The sequence below is a fragment of the Sarcophilus harrisii genome, chromosome 1, assembly GCF_902635505.1.
Source record: "Sarcophilus harrisii chromosome 1, mSarHar1.11, whole genome shotgun sequence".
Classification (NCBI taxonomy): Eukaryota; Metazoa; Chordata; class Mammalia; order Dasyuromorphia; family Dasyuridae; genus Sarcophilus; species Sarcophilus harrisii.
In genome coordinates this window covers 261,633,397-261,648,646 of record NC_045426.1, presented here as the reverse complement: position 1 = coordinate 261,648,646, position 15,250 = coordinate 261,633,397, and the positions used below count along the sequence as shown (strand labels likewise).

The following is a 15,250-nucleotide window of genomic DNA, read 5'->3' as shown; positions in this document are numbered from 1 at the left end:
TGTCTTTTGCTGGAGGACCATAAAGACAAACATTCTCAGTCATCTACAGCCTACTAACTGGGAACAAGCTTGGAGATGTACCACAACAGTCAAGGGACCCTTACATCAATTAAAGGGCCTAAGTGGTAAATAATTTGCGGACAGTGACTCAATAATGAGACAAGTTCATAATGCCTAATAGCCAGGGTTTCAAGATTTTCTTCACTTAAAAATAGAGACTAGCATTTCCTTGGGATCTGAAGATCTTCCTTTCTTATCATCAGAAAGGACCAATCCTGATCATTTTATTTCCTCAATGAGTATTAGCAAAAGATAATTAAATCAAAAATAATGATAATCACATACTTAAGATTTATAAAGTGCTTTATAGTACAGAGGAAAATATACTGAACTGAATTCTTCACAAAAGGCTTACAAGTTAGGTAAGGAAGGTATTTTATTTACATTTGATAGATGAAGAAAGCTGGCTACACGGCTAGTTAGGCAATGGCTGGAATTAGATCTCAGGTCTCCTTGCTATTCTGACACCTTACATCATGATTTTAGAAAACAATCCCTCCCAAACCTCCCCCCCTTGCTTGTCATCATTCTTTTGGAGTTAATAAGGTAACTGTTACTGTTTCCACCTAGGAGTCTGAGAGAATTAACATCCCTGGAGCCTTCATTAGAATCAACAGGACTGTATAAAGGACCAAAGTTGTGAGGAAAATGGAAGCAAAGAAAGCTGGAAAAATGCTTCCCTTAACTTTAAGAGGCATTGAGGACAAAGAGACTAGACTTGGGAGTGTTTGCTATCTGAAGAGCTATTATACAGAAGCTGAATTTAAGCATTTTCTGTTTGGCTTTCAGGGCAAAATTAGGTAGATGTTGCACAGAAGCAGATGTAGGGGAGAAAGGAAGGCCTTAATACTAATTTGAATTGTACCAGAGTAAAAGAAACTGCTTTAGGAGGTAAGGTTTCTCTCTTTAAAAGCTTGCTGCCCATTTTTGGAGTCAGGGGGATTTTGAAGAAAGAATTCTTAGTTAAAAATGAGTATGTATTAGATAGCCTCAGAAGTTTCTTCCCACTCTGAGACTGTGTAATGCTGTTGTACTTTTCTGGAGCTCAAATATTAACATTAAAGGAATTCTTATTATTATTCACGAAACATCTCAGATGATAAGTTACGAACCCATAGTTCACCCAGTTCAATGTTCTTTTTTTTTTTTGCCCTTTCTGGGGGCATTTAAATCTAAATTTGTTTTAATTAAGTTTAATATTAATTCCATGCTGTATTTCAGTCAGAACAATACAGATTCTGGCTCCAGTCAGATATCTAGCAGTACAAATCGGCTTCAAGTTACAGATATTGAACAAAGAAGTTGAGTGAGCAAAGGGAAAGCAGTGGGAAATTGTGTTAGTTCTCTGCATGATTAGTCCCTTCTATATTTCCTTATTAATTGTATATATCTTCCTTTTATTAGGCCACACAATGAGAAATGGCAATAATTAAATTCAATAAACATGTACTAAATTTCTCTCCATTACTACCTTAACTTAGACCCTCATCACCTCTCACTTGGATTATCATCCTTTAATTAAGTTAAACTTATTTATTTTCTGAGTATATACAGGGATATTGTCATATTACTGGATCAAGGATATTTTTTTCCCCTTGGAGGGGTAATATGATTGTTACAACACTTAGTCTACAGGTATATGCTTATTTTATATCAGTATGCCAATTTATTTTATTTCTAATTAAGTTTTAATTAATTTTTAGTTCCTGATTCTTTCCTTGCCCCTAATGCAATCTATAACCATTAAGAAGACAAAAAATACAAAACCTAATACAAATATGAAATCATTCAAAACAAATTTCTGTATTAGCCATGTTCTAAGGGAAAAAAGTCAAGAAAAAGAGAGAAAAAAAATTTTACATATATATTATGTGTGTGTGTGTATGTATGTATGTATGTATGCTTCTACCTGCACTCTCAGCCTATTTGGTCTCTGTGGAGGTAGACAGCATGCTTCTTGGGAACTTTAGTGTTCAACAGAGTAGCTAAGTCTTTCACTATTCATCATTGTTATAATATTGTTGTTACTGGTTCTTCTGGTGTATGATACTTTACGGATTCTACTCATTTCATTTTGCATCAGTTCATATAAGTCTTCCCGAGTTTTGGGGAAACCATCCCCTTCATCATTTTTTTTTAGCACAATAATATCCATCACAATCACATATTACAAGTTTGACCATTCCTCAAGTGATAGACGTTCCCTCACTTTCCAATTCTTTATCACCACAAAAAGAACTGAGATAGACAGATTGATAGATCAGGATATAGATATACATATAGATATGCTTTTTCTTTGATCTTTTTGGGTTATAAGCCTAGTAACAGTATTGCTGACTTTAATACCTTTTTAGGTATAGTTTCAAATTGCTTTCCAGAATGGCTGAACTAGTTCACAGTTCCCCCAGCATTCCCTCTAGCATTTGTCATGTTAGCCAATCTGATGGGTGTGAGGTGGTATCTCAAAGTTATTTTAATATGCATTTCTTTGTTTTTTAATGAATTAGAACATTTCTACACATTTACTATTGATAGCTTTGATTTCTTCCTCTGAAGAAATTCATAACGCTTGAACATATATCATTTGAGGACTGTCATATTGTTCTTAGTTCTCTCTATATTATCTTGTAAAGAGTTGAAACTCTTAAAAGGTGCACTTGAATCAGACAACAGAGCACTTAAGGCTAATTACCTATTACCATATGTTTGGATAAATGGCTCTTCTCACCGTTGGTGCTGGCTCAATGTTTGGGGTTAAGATAATCATAGGCAAGGCTTGGAGGGTGGGGTGACAGAGGCCAGAGCTCACTAGACTGCAGGATGAGAGGAGAGAGGTGGAGATTCTGGACTTGAGAATCGAAAAGAGATCTTTGGCAAAACTCCTGGCAGTTTGCCTTCTTCTCCCCCTAAAGACCAAGGACTTTTACTTATCCTGACTCTGGCTGATCCTGAGGCCTCCAAGGAGCTAGCCCAGACTTTACATTTATCTGACAAATAACATTTTTATCAGAGAAATTTGGTACAAATATTTTTCTCAGTTTCTTGCTTTTCTTCTAATTGTATCTGTATTGGTTTTGTTTGTATGAAAAGTTTTCAACTTTATGAAATCAAAATTATCCATTTTGCCTCCTGTGAACCTCTCTATTTTTTCTTTGGTCGTAAACTCTTCTCCTACCTATTGACCTGAAATGCACTTTCTTATGTGCAGCACTAATCTGCCTATATCACTTACCTTTCATGTCTAAATCATGTATTTCTTTTGAGCTTATCTTGGTAGACAGTGTGAGATGTTGGTCTATGCCTAGTTTCTACCAGATTATTTTCTAGCAATTTTTTCAAATAGTGAAGTCTTGGACCATTAAACACTAGGTCATTGTGCTTATTTGCTGCTATGGAGTGTGTGCCTAATCTGTTCCACCTTGACGAGGGAAGCCCTGAAACTCTCTCTCACTCTCTCTCTCAGACTTTGGGGAGAACGCTTGAGAAACTCCCTCAGAGAAGCTCTCTCCTGAGAGACCCGCCCCAGGGAATCAAGATAAAGTGGTTTCATTCTGTTATCTGGTGGGACTAGTTGAGTCTAGGACTGCTCCTACTTAGCCAGAGCTGGAGATGTAGATGTCTATCCTACTCTATTGAGTTGGAGATTAGCCCAGAAACATCATTCAATTCAAAAATTCTCTATTCTGATTTCAACTCAAAACTGCTCCCAGCTCCACCAAGAGCTATTCATACAACAAGCTTCCTTCAGATCATTCCTTGCAGAGGACCTAAAAGCAGGAATCATGTCAGGCCAAGGTCCTTCCTTGGCAAAGCTGCCTGCAAGGGACTCTCTGCCCACTGAAAAGACATTCTCTTTTTCAGCGTTAACCTCTCTTTTGTCTTTCTCACACACTTCCCTAACAGCACTATATCCCTCTTTACCTCTCTGTTGGAACTTCTCTGCTAGACTTTTATCTCTCTGCTGGGACCTTGCCACCTGGAAGTCAGTCTTCTTAACAAGACTAACTTCCCAATGCCAAGTGCCAATAAACTTCTTTTTGTTAGTCTAACTTTTCAGGCTTATAAATTCATTTACAAAGGACCTGCACGGACTAAAAGGGGGTTCCCACAACTCTCTGCCCTGCACCGAACCTCATCATACTAACCACTCTATTTCTTTTCTTTCTTTTTTCTTTTTCTTTTTTTTTTTTTTTTTAGCCTTTAGCTTTTAAAAAATTATTAAATAGAGACGACTTCAAAAAAATTGTCCCAATTCCAGGGAAGTCAAAATTTTCTCTAGAGTTATTTTGCCTTCCTAGAATTTTATGATTTAAAAATTTTTTATTAAAGTTTTTTATTTTCAAAACCTATGCATGGATAATTTTTCAACATTGACCCTTGCAAAATCTTGTGTTGCAAATTTTCTCCTCCTTTCCCTAGATGGCAAGTAATCCAATACATATTAAACATATTAAAATGTTAGATCCAATATAAGTATATATATATATATATATATTTTTTTTTTACAATTATCCTGCTACACAAGAAAAATCAGATCAAAAAGGGAAAAAAATAAGAAAGAAAACAAAATGCAAGCAAACAACAACAAAAAGTGAAAATGCTATGTTGTGGTTCACAGTTCCCACAGTTCCTTTGGGTTGAGATGGCTCTCTTCATCACAAGATTTTTGGAACTTAACCTCTCTATTTCTTTATCCAAAACTTAATTGTTTTAAGGACTACAGCTTTGTAGTATAGTTTGAGATCTCTTACTACTAATCATCTTTACTTTCCACTGTTTCCATTGATTCTTTTAATATTCTTGACCTTTTGTTCCTCCAGAAGAATTGTGTTTTATTTTTCCTAGTCTATAAAATAATGCTTTGGTAATTCTATTGACATAGCAATTAATAAGTCAATTAAATTAGGTAGTTACCATCACTTTATTATGTTAATCACATAATTATATTGTATGATTATATAATAATTATATTATCTGTAGAATTATAGTGATAGTGATAATCATATTATATAACTACATATTTACTAACATTTACATATTGCATATGGTTACATGATATTATATTCTAATTTATTATATTAATCATCCTGCCTATGCATGAGAAATGAATATTTTTCCAGTTATTTAGATAAGTTTTTATTTGTGTGAAGCATGTTTTATGTTTGTCTTCATATACATTTGTGTGTGTGTATGTGTATGTATGTATATATATATCTTGTCAGCTAGACTCCTAACTACCCTATGTTGTTTATATTTTAACTGGAATTTCTTTTTCTATCTCTTCCTACTGAATCTTGCTGGTAATATATTGTATTATATATTGTATATTATGTATGTATATTATATAATATATAATAATATATTGTAAATAAGAGTTTATTTTATATTCTGCATCTTTGCTAAAGTTGTTAATTGTTTTGACTAGTTTTTTAGTTGACTTTCTAGGGTTCTTTAAGTAAATCATATTTTCTGCAGAACAAGGATACTTTGTTTCCTCTTTGACTATGCATATTCTTCAGTTTCTTTTTCTTATTTTATTGTGGTAACTAGCATTTTTAGTACAATATTGAAAAATAACAGAAGTTAATGAACATCCTTTCTTCACCCCTGATCTTATTGCTAAGGCTTCTACAGTTTATTCCCATTACAATTAATGTTTGTTCTTGTTTTTAGATGCTACTTATCATTTTTTTAAAAAGTTCCACTTGTTCCTAATTTCCTAGGGTTTGTTGTTTTATTTTTTAAAATAATGGGTTATATTTTGTCAAAAGCCTTTTCTGTGTTTATTGAAATAATCACATGAGTTTTGTACTTTTTATTATTGATATAGTCAATTATTCTAAATGGACCTACATTTCTGGTATAAATTTTAAATGTCATATTGCATGATTTTTGTGATATATTGTTGTAATCTCCTTGCTAGTATTTTATTTTAAAATTTTGCATCAATATTCATTAGGGAAATTAGTTTATAGGTTTTATTTTCTGTTTCATTTTTGGCTGTGCCTGGTCACAATAGCCTTCTAATAGGTCTTCCTATCACAAATCTCAACATTGAAAAATCCATCCTTAACAAAGCTGCCAAAATGACAGAAATCACTCTCCTCCTCAATAAATTCTACTGGCTCCCCTTTCCCTCTGTGATCAAATTCTCCCTAACTCCCTCCTTTTCTTCCATCTTTTCCTTCCTCCCTCTCTTCCTTCTTTCCTTCCTTCCTTCCCTTCTCCTCTCTGCTCCCGATTACATGAAGTAATTTTGTACATGTTTATGTACCACTTATCTCCCTTGAGAGAATGTAAGATCTTTATAAATTGTTTTTGTTATTTTTTTACTAAGCAACTAGAATGGTGTCAGGCATATTGGAGGCATTTAACGATGCTTACTAATTGTTTAACTAAACTACTTCTTGAGTTCAAGTAACTACACTAGGTTTATGAGGAAAGGCCTAATAAACCTATGTCCATAAGCAACTCTGAGAGGTACAAAACAAGGAGCTTTGTGAGGTTTAAGGAAAAAGTTGTTATTAATAAGGTTTCATGAATCAAATGGCATATAAACTGTGCTTTGAAGGATGGTTAAAAATTCACAAGTGAAAAAGTGAAGAAAGGACAGATTTCAAGAAAAGGAAGTATCATTAGCAAAGGCAAGGAAGTAGCAAATAATAAAGAGACAAGACTAGAAAGGCAGAATGATCTGATTATGGAGGGCCTTGAATTTGAGCTTTGCTTGGTAAGAAATAGAGATCCACTGAAGATTTCTGAGCACTTAGCAGCATCATCAAGATATGCTGTATTGGGAAATAGAGAGGAGACAAGAAGCTATTGAAATACTTAGGTCAATGAAAATCTGTCCCTATATTGGGGCGATGGTAGTCAAATGTATCTCAACGGGATGATCATTATTGTACTGAAAATCAGGAGTTGGGGGCTCAGTGTAATATAATTTCCCTTATTTGCAAATTTAAAACATTAGGGGGTATGACCCTATCATACCTGGAAATGCAGTTTAGGAGGGTTCTATAGAGAAGAGATTTTTTTTTGTTTGTTTGTTTGTTAAATGTTGTTTCTCTCTCATCTTAAAAAGATTAAAAAAAAAAAAAAAAAAAAGACCTAACAAACTGATTAAGATAGTTAGAAGAATAAATTCAATTGAATGAAAAAAAAAGGGGGGGGAGGAGGGAAGAGGAAATAGCTGGAGCATGTAGGATGCCTACCTGTCATTGGTTTGTAGTATTAGGAGGAACATTATGAAAGCAAAAGAGACAGGCAAAGCCTTCAAAGAGACTCTCCCCCATCAGTGGACTCCCTAGTCTGAGTAACCCCACCAGACTGGTTGACAGGTTCCAGTTCCAGAGTCCTTGATTATAACACTAAGGGAAAAGAAAAAAGGGTTCCTTGACCATTTTTGCAATTCTAAATCCATGTTATTTGATAGGCAATGTCATGTTAAGACACAGACGGCTGTATCTCCCCAAGCTGGGCAGAGATGAAATCCCAGAATGCTGCACCAGAAAATGTACAATGAAATATAAAAACAAAACCACAGGTAATTAAAAAGCTGGAGGAGACAATGGAGGCCGGTCATCTCCCGCAGCTCACTGCTCTGCCTGATCTACTGATGAGACCCACTGTGGTTTCTGATTCTGTGTGCATGTGTGGGCGTGTGCATCCAAGGTAGCTTCAGAAAGTAAAGCACTCTTGCTGAGGCATTGCGACTTTCTCTGAAGACTGTAGGAAGAAGAGGAAAAAGAAGGAAATAAAGGTAGTCAAATACAGAGAAGAAAAAAGACAGAACCGAAGGAAAGTTTTGATTTGGCTACAAGTCTATCTTATGTTTCAGTTTTGTTATAATAAATTTAGAAATGTATTGAGGCAGCAACAACAAGATTATGTGATGATCAACTCTGACGGATATGGCTCTTTTCAACAATGAGGTGATTCAGGCCAATTTCAATAGAATCGTGGTAGAGAGAGCCGTCTACATCCAGAGAGAGGGCTGTGGGGACTGAATGTGGATCACAAAACAGTATTTTCACCTTTTTGTTGTTGTTTTGCTTGCTTTTTCTTTCCTCTCATTTTTTTTTCTTTTTTGATCTGACTTTTCTTGTGCAGTATGATAAATGTGGAAATACATATAGAAGAACTGCACATGTTTTAACATATTGGATTACTTGCTTTAGGTAGGAAAAGGAAGGGAGAAAAATTTGGAAAACAGGATTTTGCAAAGGTGAATGTTGAAAATTACCTTTGCATATATTTTGAAAATAAAAAATTATTATTAAAAAAAAAAAAAAAAAGGAAATGTGTTGAGGGATGACACAGATATTCTGGCAGCTTATACATGATTAAATGTCCTGGCCATGTCTCCTCATTGTTACTTTGCAGTCACACCCAAAGATGCTGGATAGTTTGTATTGAAAAAGAAGGGCTGTTGCCTTTAATCAAAATAGACTAAAAATACCCAAGAGGAATAAAGATATGTACATTCAAGCCAGAGCCACGAAAGAAAAGAGAATAGTTTGCTGCAGGCCAATGGGGTTCCCTCTTCCAGAGCTGGAGTAGTCAGACTTGACTACTATTGCTGTTGGTTTAATTCTTTGATTAACCCAGATAACTGATGCCATTGGTGGTTTCCCTTCCCAGGTTCTCCTTTGAGACTAATGAACCCTCAAGACAAATTAATTCTGCCATGACCCACAATGAGAAACTTGTAAAAGATTAAACTTTGACACAGCAGCTCTGCATCTTGTCTTGAATTTTAACATTTCAGTTATGACTACCTAACATCTTATCTTAAAAATGATATAGATATGTATGTATCGTAGATATGTGCTTGAAAGAATTTTTAAAACTTCTGTTAATTTTGCAGCTTTGAAGACTCCATGAACGCCCTTTTGACTGGCCATCAATAAACAATCCTAGCTGAATGGTAACTTCAGATCATTTCAAAAGAAAATTATGGAGGGAGACAGGTGGCATTGCTAGGTCTGGGCACACCACAATCTCAAGCCACTACCCACTACTACCCACATGTGGTTTATTGTGATGATGGCATTTATTGTGTCCAAACAGTGCTCAGATCTTCATCTTTGGGCTTCCCTATGAGGTCAACATGTATTCACAGATTTGTTAATAAGACTTACCTGTCACATCAAGATCACTGGAATCAAACCCTACCCCAGGATTGTAAATTTAGAGGTCGAAGGGACTTTTGAGATCTAAGGCATCCAACCCTTTCATTTTATACAGGAGGAAAATGAAGCTCAGAGAGCAGTTCCCCAATCAAAAGGGCAGATTTTACTTTAAATCCAGTTTTCTTTCTTCTATATCAAAGAACAGTCTCATGTAGATACTTAGCAATCACTTCCTGCACCTCTGAAGCACTGGGTTTGCTGAGCATGATTGTGCAGACTCTGTGCAGATTCTGGTTTTTGTGGCCTTAAGATTTCTTCATCCATACCTAACTTCTGAACATGCTAGAAAGGCTTGGCAGCAGCTAGTAGATTCTTCTGGCCTAATTATATGAAGCCAGTTCTATAAATTTGAGGGGGAAATAAACATAAATAGCCTCCCTGCTTTCTGACCTCTTCAGGTTAATGAAATGCGCCCACATCCTCCCAGTCACTTGCTTCTCGGAGATTTCTGCATAAACACATAACCCCAGCATGAAGCCGGCATCTAGCTCCAAGACTTGGCAGCAGTTTGGCATTTAGCAAGGGGAGAAGGAGCTGCACTCTTCCAGCAGGTATTTTGAATGACAAGCTTCATTGGCCTCAAGCTTAGGAGAGGCGGTTGATAAGAAAACAAATGATAATGGGGAAACAAGATTCAAGGGGCTTTTGTTGGGAGTTTTATTGCCCCCAGAAAGGAGCTTAGGGTTTGGCTCCCGAGTCTTTATCTGGGGGGAGAATATTTCTCTTTTGTTATGAATAACCCTTGAGGGATGGGGAAAGGAGGGCAGAAAAAGGCTTACACACAGGTGCAACTAAATCAAAACACCTACAGATTTGAAAGGCAAAACAAACTTGTCAGTGACTTATTCTCCCCTTTTAAGATAACGTTTCTGTCAATTTTTCAACAAGCCTTTATTAAAACTACGAAATGGGTACTATTCTAGGTGCAGAGGGCACAGAAAACAAAGATGCAGCAGTCCTTATCTTCAGGGGGCTCACACTCTATGGGCAGGTCCAATCTGGAGCTTGGGACTGTAGAGTAATGACTGGTGGGAATCAACAAAACACAAGCTAATATTAGCAAGTGTTCTAAGCTGCTCCAAAACTTCCCTGAAAAAATATGGCCAATAACTCAGGCTTTCTTTTTCTCAGGTTGAATTGTCTTCCTCTGAAGATAAGGAAATGTGATGAAGTTTGAAGAATGTTAACTTTAGTCCAATGATCCCAGAATAATCCTGATCCACCCACAGATGCTCTGGTCCTGTACTGGTTATCTCATTGATTGACTCCAAGAGGTCCCAGGCCAAGTACCATTGGGTCATATTTTGGATCCTGATAGACTCAGATTGAATGTAAATACAATTATTACTACTTTGACCAGAAACCCTTTTGCTTTGTTTTATTTTATTTCTGACTAGGTGAAAAAGGAGATTCTTTGCCTCAATTATTACCTAGCTTTAATCACTGAATGGGTGTGATCTCAGTCAAACCTGTTGAAGACCTTAACTTAAAAAGGCCCAGGTCTCCCACTGCATCCAGGGCCATCTCCAGTCACCCTGATCTATATCTGGCCACTGGACCCAAATGGCTGGGGAAGGAAGAGGGGAAGAGGAAGGGGAAAGTGAGGCAAGTGATGGTCCAAAGCCTCCCTCACTTCAATCCAATTCACTTGCATATCATGGCATCAACTCCCTGATGTGATGGGCCTCTTCAAAAACAAAGGACAATGGATAGAGCACCAGCCTTGAAGTCAGGAGGACCTGAGTTCAAATCTAATCTCAGACACTTAACACTTCCTAGCTGTGTGACCCTGGGGCAAGTCACCTTACCCCAATTGGGAAGGAAGGAAGGAAGGAAGGAAGGAAGGAAGGGAGGGAGGGAGGGAGGGAGGAAGGAAGGAAGGAAGGAAGGGAGAGAGGGAGGGAAGAAAAAAATAAAGGAAAAAAAAAAAAAACAAAGGACAAACAACAACAACCACCAACCAGATTATTGTTACCATGTGCCTCTCTCTCCTGTCAGCAACTTAAAATTTCTTTCTAGTCAAGAGGTGGCAATAATAAAAATCTATCAGGAAAAGAATTAGTGACTGTTATTATACAACAACTGAGTTAGGTCTAGCTGTAATCTTGGGACTCTGTGAGTCCCATTCATTTTACTAAACTTCTATTCTGTTTCTGGACCCCAAATAATTCTGATAATGCGTAGTCTACCTGATTTTCCCAGCTTTGAAAAAGAGGGATGTGGAAATTCAGGGGGCCAGAATTTGGAATTTAAGCTCTAGACTCTTTCTCATTTTATGGTGTGATATAGAAAATTCTTGAATATTGAGAAATCAATAGATGTGGGGAATTTTAGGGTTTTGGAAAAGAGAGATAATACCTATATGTGACCTTGGGTAATTTGGAAAAGAATCCCAATCTTTTATATGTTCAAAGAATTGCTGTCAGAATCAACCATATAATGTTTGTGAAAATGGTCTAAGAGTTTCATTAGAAAATATTAGAATAGAAACAAAAGGTGTTGTGGGTTTTTTTAATAGGAGGAAGAGGGTAGTTTAGCACAGGTCAGCCAGGATAAACTAGCCAGAGTATATCCCATTAAGTGCTAAGCCTCTGCCCTGATCACTTGGGTAGAATCATGTGGGACAAAGCTCTGTCATGGAGTGGGCTAAGAAACAAGAGTTTGCAGCATCATCTTAAGGCCCCAGGGGCTTCAGAGTTGAACACAATTCTCCATGGAATTGGTCAGAGTACAGATTCTCCATGGAATGTGCTGTAGCTATTGCAAAAGAGGGGCTTGTTGCTTTATTGCCATCTCACCTATATTATTTCCTCCTAAGCAAGACAAAAAGAGTTCTTTTTTGCTGAGAAGACCAAGGGAATCATCTGAGAATGAAATGTATAACATGTGGGATCCAGCTACTGTAGCAAAAGAGACTGAGCTTGGGGTCTGGGGAATTGAGGTAGGTCAGATAAGATAACATACTGGCTTTGTGATTCCTAAGATGTCATTTCAACTTTCTGGACCTCAGTTTCCTTGACTGTAAGACAGAGATAGTAAGCTTGATACTATCCCTCTCACGGATCTGGTATGAAGAAGTCTGCAAAGTGTAAAATGTTATAAAAAGTATACTAATTATAATGATCTTGGTGATACCAGATTCGGGAGGAAACATATCTTAAGTTATCTCTCTTTTCTCTTTAACTTCCTCCTAAACCTGCAGTCTGGTTTCCCCACATTCTAAGCAAGTTTCTTATTTAGATATTATTTTGGAAGTGTTCTATATTTTCAGACATAGTGCTGTTTCACTACCTCATGTCCATATTAACAAAGTGTCTTTCCTTCTCTGAATCTTTGAATATGTCCCAAAAGGAAAGGTCCCTATTATTCACCTGTTGGTACTAACCCATTCATACCCATAGTATCTCAAAGATGTTTTTATCAACTCTAGAGTTAGGCAGCAAGTTCAGAAATTTGGAGAAGCAAAGAGCAGATGTCCAGCTAGAATGAAGGAGTTGGGGGACATTCTGAGTCAGTAGAGGTCAAGCCAAGAGCAGTTAGCTAAGAAAAGGAAGGCCATAATAGTCCTCAATGTGAATGCTGTTCAGGATTGTGGCCAGGCCTAAGTTCCTAGGGGCAAGCACTTAGCAAGATTGAGACATCAGGGTAAGGAGAAAGACAGACAGTGACTGACATACTATCACATGTTCTGTTCTTTCCAGATGCTGAATGCTATAGGAGCAATATCTACAATCCAAGGCAGACTAGTTTTGTCCCTAAAATATGACTGATTGAGGAGGAGAAGTCTCAAACTGCCTAGTTGTGCAGGAAGCAGTTATCAAACTCATAACCTATGGGCTATTGGCCCAAGAAACTCCCATATGAAGCTGGGATATATATAAAATATAACTGGGAAACGTCTAACTAAATAAAAATATAACAGATAGTTAACGAGTGGCCCACAAGGATCTTTATATCTCTTAAAGTTTGACATCATTGGTTAAGGACATAAAAGGTTAGCAAGCCTCCACCAAGAGGTCATGTTCTTTAGAATTGGCAGATGCTCCCCTTTCTTGGGAGTCACCATACCCAACAAAGCTGAATGACTAGATGCATTTCTAAACAGAGACAAAAGGGGCCTGCATCCAGCTCAAGCAATGTTATATCCTCTCTGAGTATCTTTTCCATGTTATGTCAAAGTAAACTTTTTTTTGGAAAACTACTAGAGGACCTAAAAGTATCTCATCTCATTTCATTTCAATACTGGGCCTGAAGTACCAGACAGACCTATAACATCAAATAAGAGAGCTTAGCTTCCTTATCATTAGTATGATTCATTGGCCCCTGTCCTCATTCAGCTCATCACTAGGAAGAGAAGGAAATAAAATAGGAATTTCTTAACGTTGAGTTGCTCTTTACCCCTTTCATACCCTGCTGCCATGGTATGGTAGGTAGGCTCCTTGGTATACAAGAAAGTCTCGTACCAAAGCCTGGATAATTCAAGGACTAATTGCATTGTTGAGATGAAGAAGAAAAGGGCTCCCGTTTATACTTTGAATGGTAGGGAACACTGGCTGGGGCATCTGGGCGCAGATCATTGGCTCAGCACTAGCATATTCCTCTAGTTTAGCTGGCCTGAAGTAATACATTTTTAATGATGTCTTGTTATGATTTTGATCTGAACAAGAGAGGGAATTCAGAAGCCCTAAGTCTGGCTGTGATGGGCAGAAAGGGCTTGGCAACCCAGAACTTCAACTTGAACAGTGCCAAGTGATACAAGCCAAAGCTTGATTTTTATATAGAGAATATATCAAATAATTCAACCACAAACAGAAGCTGAAATGTAATCTAGATTTCAAAAGATCATCTCATATATTCTCCTGCTCACATACTTCCTCACAATAACCCATTCCAAACTTTCACAATCCTTACTATTCCCTTGTCTCTAATCATCTCAAATCCTACCTTGTTGGTGAATCCTCCCCTGATTCCACCAATCAGTAACTTAGTCTTTCTTGGACCTCAAAAAAAGGCTATATCCTTGTACTTCTTAGATGAGCTTCTCATGTATCATTTTGTACTTATGTGATTTGGAGCTAGAAATACTAGTCTGGTGGTGGGCTTATGTCTGCTGCTTTGGAGATGCTAACTGACAGAAGGAGGACATACTATAAGAATAATATAGTTTCTGAGAAAGAATAAACTAAATATACAGCATGGAACAGTTGTGGTCTGTCAGTGGATGGAGTGTCTGTGCAAATGAAATCTCAGTCCTTCAAGTACTAAAATAAATAAGGGCTTTAGTGAGGTATCACATATACCCAGTAGAATATAAACTCCATGAGTTAGGAAACATATCTAAACTTTGCATTTCTCCAAGAATACTTTACATTGCTTTCTATACAGAATGTGTTTAATAAATATATATTGGATTGAATTGAACCAAGTTGAAGCTGGGAGTTCTCATCTATCTTCGATTAAAAGTCTGATTCCTATGAATAATTGTGACATGACAGTGACCTGGGTTCTTCAAAGCTGTACAAGTTTCCAGGATAGACTCAGATGGGAGACCTGCCTAGGCCAGGACCTGCCTAACTAAGATCAGACAAATTCATCATATGGTTAACTGTGGGCTGAAGAATTTTTTAGAAGCAGACACACTTGAAAACTACTCATGAAGTAAAGGAGGAGATGTGACCTGCATCAGTCTAGGGAGCAAGTATGCCAAATAAATGACCTATCCCTTCAGTACCAAAGTACTCTCTGTATGCTTTTAATTTACTCCAATGTTCTGTAGCACCAACTCTTTAACACAGCAACTCACCAGAGCTAGGGATAGCCACTCCTTGGCGTCACAAAGTCCATTCCCAATCCCAATTCCCAATGCGATACTCAAGATAGGTATCACAGTCTAAAAACGGGGGGAAACAATTTTCAACTATATTACTGATTTAAAAGAATCTCTAGCCATACTATTGGAACCATATTCAACTCCAGAAATGCTTCATTCTCCTAAA

At 37.1% G+C, this 15,250-nt stretch overlaps 1 protein-coding gene across 8 annotated transcripts in view; it reads right to left on the bottom strand.

The window, feature by feature from the left end:
* The window catches only part of MAD1L1 (mitotic arrest deficient 1 like 1), an 851,829-nt gene that overhangs the window by 202,140 nt on the left and 634,439 nt on the right, over window positions 1–15,250 (bottom strand). The gene's annotated exons all lie outside the window — the stretch shown is intronic.